Source organism: Myotis yumanensis, unplaced genomic scaffold (assembly GCF_028538775.1).
Source record: "Myotis yumanensis isolate MYYU_CA2020_CCGP unplaced genomic scaffold, mMyoYum1.0.hap1 SCAF_16, whole genome shotgun sequence".
In the NCBI taxonomy this organism is placed as follows: Eukaryota; Metazoa; Chordata; class Mammalia; order Chiroptera; family Vespertilionidae; genus Myotis; species Myotis yumanensis.
This window is the reverse complement of record NW_027223767.1, coordinates 1,249,635-1,261,866: the sequence shown is the minus strand read 5'-3', so window position 1 is coordinate 1,261,866 and position 12,232 is coordinate 1,249,635.

Below are 12,232 nucleotides of genomic sequence, written 5' to 3'. Positions count from 1 at the left end.
CCTGAAAACAGCCCAAGTGCCCATCAGTAGGTGAGTGGATAAAACAGCTGTGGTACATCTACACCAGGGAATACTATGCAGCAGTAAAAAAAAGGATCTCTTACCCTTCGAGACAGCATGGCGGGACCTGGAGAGTATCATGCTAAGTGAAATAAGCCAGTCAGAGAAAGACAAGTATCACATGATCTCACTCATGTGGAATCTAATGAACAAAATAGATGCAGATAAACATGGAACAGACTGGAATCTCGGAGGGGAGGATGTGGGGGGGTGGGGGGTGGTAAGTGATCAACCAAATACCTTGTATGCATATATGCAAACCCATGGACACAGACAATAGGAGGGTGGAGGCCTGGGATTGGTGGCAGGGCGGGGTAAAGGGGTCAATGGGGAAAAAGGGGACATAAGTAATGCTTGCAACAATAAAGATTTAAAAATATATATTTAAAAATAACATAAAATACGAAAACATTAATTGCTAGACAAGTTTTAAATTTTCCTGCTCTTAGCTTTTTATTATAGAAAGTCTATAAAGTGGATTTGGGACTGTTGATGTAATGTCTTTTGCTTTGTTGAAGGTGTGTTTTCTTGAAAGTAAGAGTATGTTTAAAGCGTGTTCATAAACATCAATCTAAGGAATACTGGTTATTTACTTTTTGGTTATTAGAATTAAGGTTTCTAACAGTTAAAAGTTCAAATTAAATTGGAAAAATGGTATGGGTTTCATAACAGAAGGCATAAAGTATAAAAAAACATGTTTGCAGGACAAGGATTGAAATAAATTATTCTAATGATGCTTATTCTGAATGGGTAAAAGGTTTGTGCAAATTGTAGAAAGATTTGTAAAAGCTTGTGAAGGTTGCAAAAGTTCATAAATGTTTTACATTTGTAACAACCAGTCGGGCTCCAGTCCCCTTCCTCCACCTCGCCTCTCCCTAGTGGACCCAGAGTTGCTGTCATTACACTTTCCTTGCCCTTCGTGGATGTGGGGGAATCTGCCTGTCCAGCTGCCGAGTAACTCCTTTTCTCAAAACGCGGCAATGCCAAGATGAAAGGTAGCCCTGCCCGCTGGACACGGAGTCGCCACCTGGCCACCCCGACACCCTCAGGGACCCCTTCTCTCCTAGTATTTCTAACAATTCCACTCTTGTCATTTGTAACTTTTCAGTGAGCCAAAGCAATGTGTCTGTTGTTTAAGCCCTTAGATTGGAGCCTAGACTTTGTGTTTCCACTGCTCATTCACAGCCCTTAACACTTTTCATTGCAAAATTCAACATGTCTTCCTGTTTGGTGTTTGGGAACTTCTCTCCCCTTTTCTAGCCTCCTTAAAAGACATCAGAAGCAAACGAAAAATCTTAAGTCTTCTCTACAAAATTAGTAATTTGAATCATATATATGGCCTTTATGTATTTGTTTATATATTACCTATAATGTGTTTTCTGGCTCCGATGGCACTACTGCGGTATAATATATTGTTGGCCTACAGAAAATTAAACAAGATCCTATGGTCTAGGTAAAATATTTAATATTAAAATATTTAATTAAAAATACTTAATATTAAGTTTAAGTATAATTAATATCTTTTAAAGTTATTACCATAAAACTGTTTGTTTATTTTACCTAAATTTATAAAAGATTTGTAATATAATCTTTTGGTTAAGTATATTTGACAATCTTCCCAAAGTTAAATTTCAAAAGATGCTTGAAAAATTACATGGGAAGCTTTGCCAAATAAAAATTAATAATAATAACTATATTTAATTATCCTATACTAGAGGCCCGGTGCACGAAGGGGGTCCCTCAGCCCGGCCTGTGCCCTCTCGCAGTCTGGGACCCCTCGGGAGATAACAACCAGCTGGCTTAGGCCTGCTCCTGGGTGGCAGAGGGCAGGCCCAATCCCTAGGTGCAGCCCCTGGTCGGGCTCAGAGCAGGGCCGATAGGGGAGTTGGGGCGCCGCCCCCTGTCATGCACAGAGCAGGGCGGATTGGGAGGTTGTGATGCCACCCTCAGTCACGCTCAGGGTAGGGCTGATTGGGGGGTTGGGGCACCACCCCCTATCACACTCAAGGCAGGGTCAATGGGGAGGTTGCGGCACCACCCCCTGTGATGCACAGAGCAGGGCCCATCAGGGGGTTGGGACGCTGCCCCCTGTCACTCACAGAGCAGGGCCAATCAGGGGGTTGGGGCACTGCCCCCCCCCCGCCCCCGTCACGCACAGAGCAGGGCCCATCAGGGGGTTGGGGAGCTCCCCCGTCACGCACAGAGTAGGGCCGATAGGGGAGTTAGGGCACCGCCCCCTGTCACACTCAGAGCAGGGCAGATCAGGGGGTTGGGGCGCCACCACTGTCACACTCAGGGCAGGGCCGATGGGGAGGTTATGGCTCTACCCCGTCACAGACAGAGCAGGGCCGTGGAGGGGGGGGGGATTGGGGCGCCACCCCCTGTCACACACAGAGCAGAGGGTTGGGACGCCACACCCTGTCACACACAGAGCTGCAGGGCGATCAGGGGGTTTGGGCGCTGCACCCTGTCATGCTGATCTGGTGCCAGGAGACCTCTTGGCTCCGCTGATCCCGGTGCTGGGAGGCATATTACCCTTTTACTATATAGGATAGAGGCCTGGAGGCCAGCTGGTTTGCCCTGAAGGGTGTCCTGGATCAGGGTGGGGGTCCCCACTGGAGTGCCTGGCCAACCTGGATGAGGGGATGATGGCTGTTTGCAGCTGGTCACACACCCTTCAGGGTGGGGGTCCCCACTGGGGTGCCTGGCCAGTCTGGGTGAGGGGCTAAGGGCTGCTTTCAGGCTGGCAGTTTTGACTGAAGCTCCCAACCACTCCTTTTTTTCTTTTTTTTTTTTTCTTCTGGGCCAGCTTTAGCTCTGGCTCTAGCTCTGAGGCTTCCGCTGCTGGTTTGTTTGCTGTTCTATAATCGAAATAATGTATAACTTCAGCTCTGAGATCCCAGCCGGCTATATTTGTTAGAATGTTTCAAACTGCCAGCTCAGAGTCCAGCAAGTCAGGCGGGGAACGTTGGAGTCTGCAGTCACTGGAGCAAGCGAGCCTCATGTTCGCTTCCAGCTGCCTGGCTGCCGGCCGCCATCTTGGCTGACAGTTAATTTGCATAAGGATATGCTGATTAGCCAATGGGAAGGGTAGCGGTCGTACGCTAATTACCATTTTTCTCTTTTATTAGTGTAGACTAGAGGCCCGGTGCACAAAAATTTGTGCACTCGGGGGGAAAGGGGGTTCCTCAGCCCATCCTGTGCCCTCTCCCAGTCTGGGACCGCTCGGGAGATAATGACCTGCTGGCTTAGGCCTGCTCCCGGGTGGCAGAGGGCAGGCCCAATCCCTAGGTGCAGCCCCTGGTCGGGCTCAGAGCAGGGCCGATTGGGGAGTTGGGGCTCCGCCCCCTGACACGCACAGAGCAGGGCCCATCAGGGGGGTTGGGGCTCCATACCCTGTCACACACAGGGCAGGGCCCAACAGGGGGTTGAGGAGCTCCCCCCTCTCACTCACAGAGTAGGGCCAATAGGGGAGTTGGGGCACCGCCCCCTGTCACACACAGAGCAGGGCGGATCAGGGGGTTGGGGCGCCACCACTGTCACACTCAGGGCAGGGCCGATGGGGAGGTTATGGTTCTACCCTGTCACACACAGAGCAGGGCCGATCCGGGGGGTTGGGCACTGCCCCCTGTCACGCTGATCCGGTGCCAGGAGGCCTCGTAGCTCCGCTGATCCTGGTGCTGGGAGGCATATTACCCTTTTACTATATAGGATAGAGGCCTGGAGGCCGGCTGGTTTGCCCTGAAGGGTGTCCTGGATCAGGGTGGGGGTCCCCACTGGGGTGCCTGGCCAGCCTGGATGAGGGGATGATGGCTGTTTGCAGCTGGTCACACACCCTTCAGGGTGGGGGTCCCCACTGGGGTGCCTGGCCAGTATGGGTGAGGGGCTGAGGGCTGCTTTCAGGCTGGCAGTTGTTGATTGAAGCTCCCAACGGCTCCTTTTTTTTATTTTATTCTGGGCCAGCTTTAGCTCTGGCTCTAGCTCTGAGAGCAGGTATCTGGTTTGTTTCGGTTCTATAATTGAAACAATGTATAACTTCAGCTCTGAGATCCCGGCCTTCTATATTTGTTAGAATGTTTCAAACCGCCAGCTCAGAGGCAGGCAAGTCAGGCGGGGAACGTTGGAGTCTGCAGTCACTGGAGCAAGCGAGCCTCATGTTCGCTTCCAGCTGCCTGGCTGCTGGCCGCCATCTTGGCTGACAGTTAATTTGCATAAGGATACGCTGATTAGCCAATGGGAAGGGTAGCGTTCGTACGCCAATTACCATGTTTCTCTTTTATTAGTGTAGATAATAAAAGCCTAATATGCTAAGTGTCCAGTCGTCCAGTCGTACATTCAGCCAATCAAAGCATAATATGCTAATGATATGCTAAGGCCACTTAACCTCTCGCTATGACGTGCACTGACCACCAGGGGGCAGATCCTCCGACTAGTAGATTCACTTGCTGCTGGGGTCCGGCAGACCAGGACTGAATGAGACGGGCCGGACACACCTTGGAGCTCTCCCGTGGTCCCTCCCCCACAGTCCCTCCCCGGCTAGCCAACCTCCCGCATCCCTCCCCTGCCCCTATCGTGCACCAGTGGGGTCCCTCAGCCTGGCCTGCACCCTTTCACAATCTGGGACCCCTCGGGGGATGTTGGAGAGCCGGTTTTGGCCCAATCCTGCAGGCCAGGCTGAGGGACCCCACTGGTGCACAAATTTGTGCACCAGGCCTCTAGTCTATATAATAAAAGCCTAAACGACCATTATGGCAGAATGACCAGAATGACCGGTCTCTATGATGCACACTGACCACCAGGGGCAGATGCTCAATGCAGGAACTGCCCCCTGGTGGTCAGTGTATTGCCACAGGGGGAGCGCCGCTCAGCCAGAAGCCAGGCTCATGGCTGGTGAGCGTAGCAGCGATGGTGGGAGCCTCTCCCGCCTCCATGGCAGCACTAAGGAACAGCAAGCCGAGTGGTAAGGAGCAGCAAGCAGGCAGTGGTAAGGAGTGAGGGGTCCCAGACTGCGAGAGAGATGTCCACCGAGGGGTCCCGGACTATGAGAGAGCACAGGCCAGGCTGAGGAACCACCCCCCACCCCCAGTGCATGAATTTCGTGCACCGGGCCTCTAGTACACATATATTAATATTAAAATAAATGTTCTGGAAATTTCAGTCTGCTCTAGGAAGGAATTACAAAGATTCATCTGAAGTCACAGGTGCCTGTCAGTGACACCAGACAAGCCTAGAGCAATAGATCCTTATGGGAGGCTCTGGCAGTAGTGCTCCAGGTGCTTGAGTTCCACACATTGGGGCGTTTATGAATGGTTCCAGTGCTCAATACACACTTCCAATAAGCTATGTGCAGTGTTTTAAAATCTTATATATTATTTATTCTTTATATATTAAAATTCTACATTGAATCTAAGAATATAAACTTTATGTCATTTCATAATAACTATTATTTGCCAAGAAATTGTTATCTTGGAATGTTGTATCTTACAGAAGAGCAAGGTTCTTTGTCAGTTGTTTTATAGTCAAGTCTATAACAGTGTCATTTTAAGTTTGTCATTTACTCTAGATATAAGGAAGCTTATCTATTTCCCTAGAATGATTTGGTAAATTATATCTTCACTAGAGGCCGGGTGCATGAAATTCATGCACTGGCGGGGGGGGGGGGGGGGGGCGTTGGGGGTTGTCCCTCAGCCCAGCCTGTACCCTCTCCAACCTGGGACCCCTCGGGGGATGTCCGACTGCCAGTTTAGGCCTGGCCCACAGGGATCGGACCTAAACCAGCAGTCAGACATCCCTCTCACAATCTGGGACTGCTGACTCCCAACCGCTCACCTGCCTACCAGCCTGATCACCCCATAACCACTCCCCAGCCAGCCTGATCAATGCCTAACTGCTCCCCTGATGGCCCGATCACCCCCAACTGCCCTCCCCTGCTGGCACGGTCGCCCAAAACAGCCCTCCCCTGCAGGCCCGTTCCCCCCCCAACTGCCCTCCCCTGCAGGCCTGGTCGCCCCTAACTGCCCTCCCCTGGCAGTCTGGTTGCCCCCAACTGCCCTCCCCTGAAGGCCTGGTCACCCTCCCCTGCAGGCCCGGTCCCCACCAACTGCCCTCCCCGGCAGGCCTAGTCATGCCCAACTGCCCTCCCCTGCCAGCCTGGTCACCCCTAACTGTCCTCCCCTGCCAGCCTGGTCACCCCTAACTGCCTTCCCCTGCTGGCCTGATCACCCACAACTGCCCTCCCCTGCCGGCCATCTTGTGGCAGCCATCTTTGACCACATGGGGGCGGCCATCTTGTGCAAAGGTGTGATGGTCAATTTGCATATTACTTCTTTATGATATAGGGTGATTATATAGGATAAGCAATATGGAAGCATTTATATTTTTCTCCCTACCTGATTCCTCCAGAATTTGATAACTTTCAATGAGTGAGTACTATTGTTCTCATGGCAATGTGTTTGCATAGAGCGTGTAAGAATTTATTCTCTTCATAAAACCAGGTTCCAATTACAATTTTACTGGAATGCCATATCCGAGAGAGACATGCCAGGGCTCTGGATGTCACTGAAAGCCTTAAGGAATAGAAGACTAACTTTAAAGCCAGTAAGAATGCCTTGGAGAAATGGCCTGGTACCTTGCTTGTTCACTTGGCTTATAGCACTCTTCCCAGGTAAGGAATGAAGGTTGCTTTCCTAGCGATGGAAGAAAGAACTTCAAGACATTTTGGGGACCTCAACAACTCGAGGAATTCACCCAAACCATTACAGGCAAAGCCAGGTGCCAACTACGTGGCTTGACTTCAGTGCCTGAGGGGCTAAATGAAGCTCAATTCCTTATAAGTGATATTTCAGCAAAGTAAATCTAAAAAGCCTATATAAGCAATTGCTATTCTCATTGTGTTTATGCAAATAATCAGGTCAAGATAAAACCTAATAGTCTCTCCTCAAAAAACTAAAAATGGAACTCCCATTTGACCCAGTGATCCCACTTCTAGGAATATATCCCAAGAAACTAGAAACACCAATTAGAAAGGATATATGCACCCCTATGTTCATAGCAGCACAATTTACAATAGCTAAGATTTGGAAATAGCATAAGTATCCATCAATAGATGAGTGGATTAAAAACTGTGGTACATTTACACAATGGAATACTACACTGCGATAAAAAAGAAGGAATTCTTACCATTTGCAACAGCATGTATGGAACTGGAGAGAATTATGCTAAGTGAAATAAGCCAGTCAGAGAAAGATAAATATCACATGATCTCATTCATCTGTGGAATATCGAGAACTACATAGATTGATGAACAGGGACAGATCCAAAGACAGAGAAGCATCAATCAGACCGTCAAACCTCAGAGGAAAGGTAGGGGAGGGTGGGGGTAAGGGAGAGAGATCAACCAAAGGACTTATATGCTAGCATATAGGCCTAACCAATGGACACAGACAACAGGGGGGTGAGGGCATGAGTGGGGGGGATGGGGGGTAGTGTGGGGATAAGAACACATGTAATAACTTAATCAATAAAAAAAAATTTTTTTAAACCTAATAGTCTCTTTGATAAAAATAAGAATGACTTTAGGGAGAGAAATTCTGTTCCAATGAAAAGCACAATGCCCAATTATAGGTATTAAACTCCAGTACAATTAACTGTCTCCAAAGTTTTGTTTTAAGGCTGTATCTATATATCCTATACAGACCTCAACATCGAATAACATCGCCAGAAATGTTCTAACTACAGACAATCTATCAAATTGTCACTGCATGCTTTCTTTCAGCAAAAGCTTTGCATTTAGAAATCTTCTCAACTGGTTTATAATTGGCTATATTGGTTAACCTTTTGTGTTATTCTTTCTATTTTCATAGGGTATATGCCTATGACCCTATTAAATACCTGATTACTTGTTGACCTTGAATCAAACCTATTTCTTATTAGTCCACAGAAATCTCAACCTGAGACCTACTCTGGTGAGCCCATTGAGGACCTCAAACTCCTCTTCAAGAAATAAGAACTTGCCAAGACCAGTTTGGCTCAGTGGATAGAGCGTCGGCCTGCGGACTGAAAGGTCCCAGGTTCGATTCCGGTCAAGGGCATGAACCTTGGTTGCGGGCACATCCCCAGTGGGAGGTGTGCAGGAGGCAGCTGATCGATGTTTCTCTCTCATCGATGTTTCTGACTCTCTATCCCTCTCCCTTCCTCGCTGTAAAAAATCAATAAAAATATATTTAAAAAAAAAGAAATAAGAACTTATTACAGATAAATACTGTAATAACTACACATTAATATAACTGTCCTCCACTCCCTACAGCACAGTACCTCCTGCACAGCGCTAACCGCCAGGAATGTCCACTGCAAACCCCTCTCCCCAGGTGACTCTCGTGCGAACTCTCAGACTCTCAGTCGGCCTGGCCTGGCTCCTGTCAGCATGGACCTGACACTGAGGTCTGGTCTGACCCCACTGGTCTAACACCTGGTGCCATTCCTGCTGCCGCAGACATTTGGTGCCCTGACTCGGACAGTCCTGCTGCAACTCGGATCGTTTCATCATTGGTAAGCCAACTGTCCAGCTGCCAACAATGGAGCATTTGCAGACAAGACAGACAAACAAGCAAGGCCTTTTAACAATAACAACAACAACAAAAATAAAATAATAAAACCTCTAAACAACTCTTGAACAAAGCCCGGAGAGCTGCTGAACCTGAGAGCGAGCAGTGAGTCAAAGCAGCCGGGGGCTCACCTGCCCCAAGGCTGTCAGGTTGTTCCTCTCTGGAATCCCAGGTGAACCCCCCAAATGTTGGCTGAAAAATAATATCTACTAGGTGTTTCATCACCAAAAAAGACTTACTCGGGAAAAAGAAAGAGTTGCAACCAGTGCCTGCAAATATGGAAGCCCGTGTGCTCTGGCCTGAGTGCCGAGGTGGAGGGGGATTTATAGGAGGGGCATTTATAGGAGGGGCAGGGAAGTTAAGGGGAGGGAACTTAGGAACACAGAGCTCTATCTAGAGCTCTTCCTGTAGACTTCTTGCCTGCAGGGTCCTTGCAAGTACATAGAGTAGAACTCCATAAGCCCCAGCTCCTCCCGTATGAGACAATACAGGGATAACAGTCCATCTTGGTGGTTGTTAATCCTCCCCTGAGGATACTTTTTCCATTGATTTTTAGAGACAGTGGAAGGGAAGAAGAGAGGGAGGGAGAGAGAGACAGAGAGATTGATGTGAGAGAGACGCATCAACTGGTTTCCTCCCACACATGCCCTAACCTGGGCTGGGGATTGAACCTGCAACCCAGGTACGTGCCCTCGCCCAGGGATTGAACCCGAAACCCTTTGGTGTGAGGACTGGTGCTTTAACTACTGAGCAACACCGGCCAGGGATGGGCTCCGTCTGATCAAAAGAACTCTATTTGAGAGGCCTGACCATGACTCCTGCTCTCAATAAAATTTCGTAGTTGAAACTAACCTACCTGCAACCTTAAAGGAAAGGATGTATTAAGATAGCATCCTTTCTTAACATCATGTTCTGCAAAATCGTTGCTTTGTCAGTTCTATGGCAACTGGAACATTTGCACAAGCATTAGCTACAGGCCCTTGGAGGAGCCCATTGACCGTGGGAAAATGCCTGGTGACCACCTGGTGATCAGCCGCAGCCATGACAATTGTGGGACAACTGACCCTGTCTTCATGCCCAAGCCCGTCATCCACCCCGAGGCCCCGTGACGCCGCCACAGCACCCTCCCCCGGGAGCTCACGTTCCTGCTCTCAGCTCTCCTGTGCACCAGCTCTTTCCATCTGCTGATCTTGTACTGAGTTCAGTGCTCATTTCAATAACATTGAGGCTCAAGAACCTGGCATCCAAGGTCTGCTAACACATAGACCCTCCCAACTGATTGTTTGCTTTTTAATTGACTTTAGAGAGAGAGGAAGGGAGGGGGAGAGAGAGAGAAACATCAAAGTGAGAGAGAAACATGGATCAGCTACCTCCCATATGTGCCCCGGCCAGGAATTGAACCTGCCACCTTCTGGTGTATGGGAGGATGCTCCAACCAACTGAGCCACACCAGCCAGGGATGATCATATTTTCTTAAAGTTCCAATTAGTCTTTATCACTCCTCAGGGGTTACCTCTGCAGGTAGGATATCCCTCCCAATTTTCAACCACCACACTTGGGAATGGGGCCACCCAGACCACATCTCTGCCCCTCCTACCAGTGTCAGCATGGTTTGTTCTTTATTCTGTTCAGCTAGACTTCAGGTAGTTTTTCCAATGATGGTTATTCTGTAGATTAATTATAATTTAATGTGGTTATGGGGGAAGGTGAGTATAGAATTTACTTGCTCTGCCATCTTGACTGGAAGTTGACAAACACTCTCTTTTATTCTGATTGAGCCGTATCAGTGGTGGAAAAACATGTTCTGGACTGTGAATGCCCTGCAATGTGCTTTTGGTAAGATTTCATAACATTCCTATTGCACATAGAAATGTTGCGTTTCCCATGGCATTTCAATGGTTGGCCAGCTTTCCTTTCTCACTAATAATGGACATATTCTCTGACTTCCGAGACGTCTCTCATGTAGACTGTCCTTGAGAGTTTACACTCTGTGAGAGCCCACTTTACTTAGGCCTTTGTACAACTCACTGAGGCAAGGGATTGGCATGTAGTTGTTACTGTTAAACAGATTTAAACATTTTTTGAGAAAACACCTCCAAAAGAGGTAGGGGGCTGAAGCCAGCAGAGCTGGGGAAGGTATTAATGGCACAAATGCAGCCCAGCCGTGGTCTAACACATTGGGTTGTACTGAAAATGGCAGTGGTTGAATGACCTTCCTCTATGTGGGACCTTCAGCAGTCCATCGTTATGGAAGGAAGGTGATCTGCTAAGGTGTGTCCACTAACAAACCCAGGAAGGTAACTCCTCAGCTTAAAGTTACAACAGAGAAAACAATTATTTTTCTTGGGTTAGAACCTGGCTAAACCATGTTAGTTTCAGGAACACCTAACACTGGCCCTGATGGGTAGTTCAGTTGGTGGAGCGCTGTCCCCAGGCACCAAGGTTGTGGGTCCAATCCCTGGTGGGAGCAACAAATTGATGTTTCTCTTTCTCCCCCCTCCCCCCCAAAAAATCAATTAAGGAAACTCAAAACACCTAACACTAAAACAAAATGAGAAAAAAAAAAAGATTAAAAAAAAAAACTGAAAAAGAGCACCTTCCTGTCTTCCTAATGTCAGGGTCGCCAAAGGAGGAAGGCATGAGGCCAAAAGGGGTAAAGAATTATGAATTTGTTAGGTCATCTGCATACCAGATGGGCTGAGCCCCAAAATGGCACCAGCCCCCAAAGACTGAGAGTCAGCGGCTTTTAAAGGACTCTGGGTGGCTTTATCTGGGCAGAGAATTCTCTGTGCAGGTCCGGAGGGAGAGATAATGGTCTCAGCAAGTGCTAAGCAAAAGGGAATGTCTGTTGTGAAGTGGCCTAAAGGTCAGTTCCCGGGGGAGGGGGTGTCCATTCAATTATCTGATCAGACCTAACACTCCAGCCTTTTTGTTTTATGGAATAGGGACGAAGATCATATCTTCCGTATTTACTTCCTGCTGAGGGGGGACGTCGAGATCCCAGGGGAATGGACTTTGATAGTCGGCTGGACGAGGGTCGCAGCAGCATGATTTCCCCAAGAGACTGACTGGTTGGTGAAGGCTTGAGAGCGTCCTGTTGAGTGACTGGGAGGTAAAGGCTGGTCCTGAGGCTGCCACAGCGTCACTTGTCTGGTTTTGCTGCTTCTCTGAGCCTGGAGCTGAATGAAATACAACTGAGGCCTAGATGTGATCTTTCTTTCTTTCTTTTTTTTTTTTTTTAAATATATTTCTATTGATTTTTTACAGAGAGGAAGGGAGAAGAATAGAGAGTTAGAAACATCAATGAGAGAGAAACATCGATCAGCTGCCTCCTGCACACCCCCCACTGGGGATGTGCCCGCAACCAAATACATGTCCTTGACCGGAATTGGAACGTGGGACCCTTGAGTCCACAGGCCGACGCTCTATCCACTGAGCCAAACCGGTTAGGGCTAGATGTGCTCTTTAGGGAGGAAAAGGTCAGGGGTCTAAGCTGCCTCACCTAGTGGAGACAAACTGTTTTATACATCTTAATATTACTCAGGCAAAAGCTAGAAGAACAAGAATTA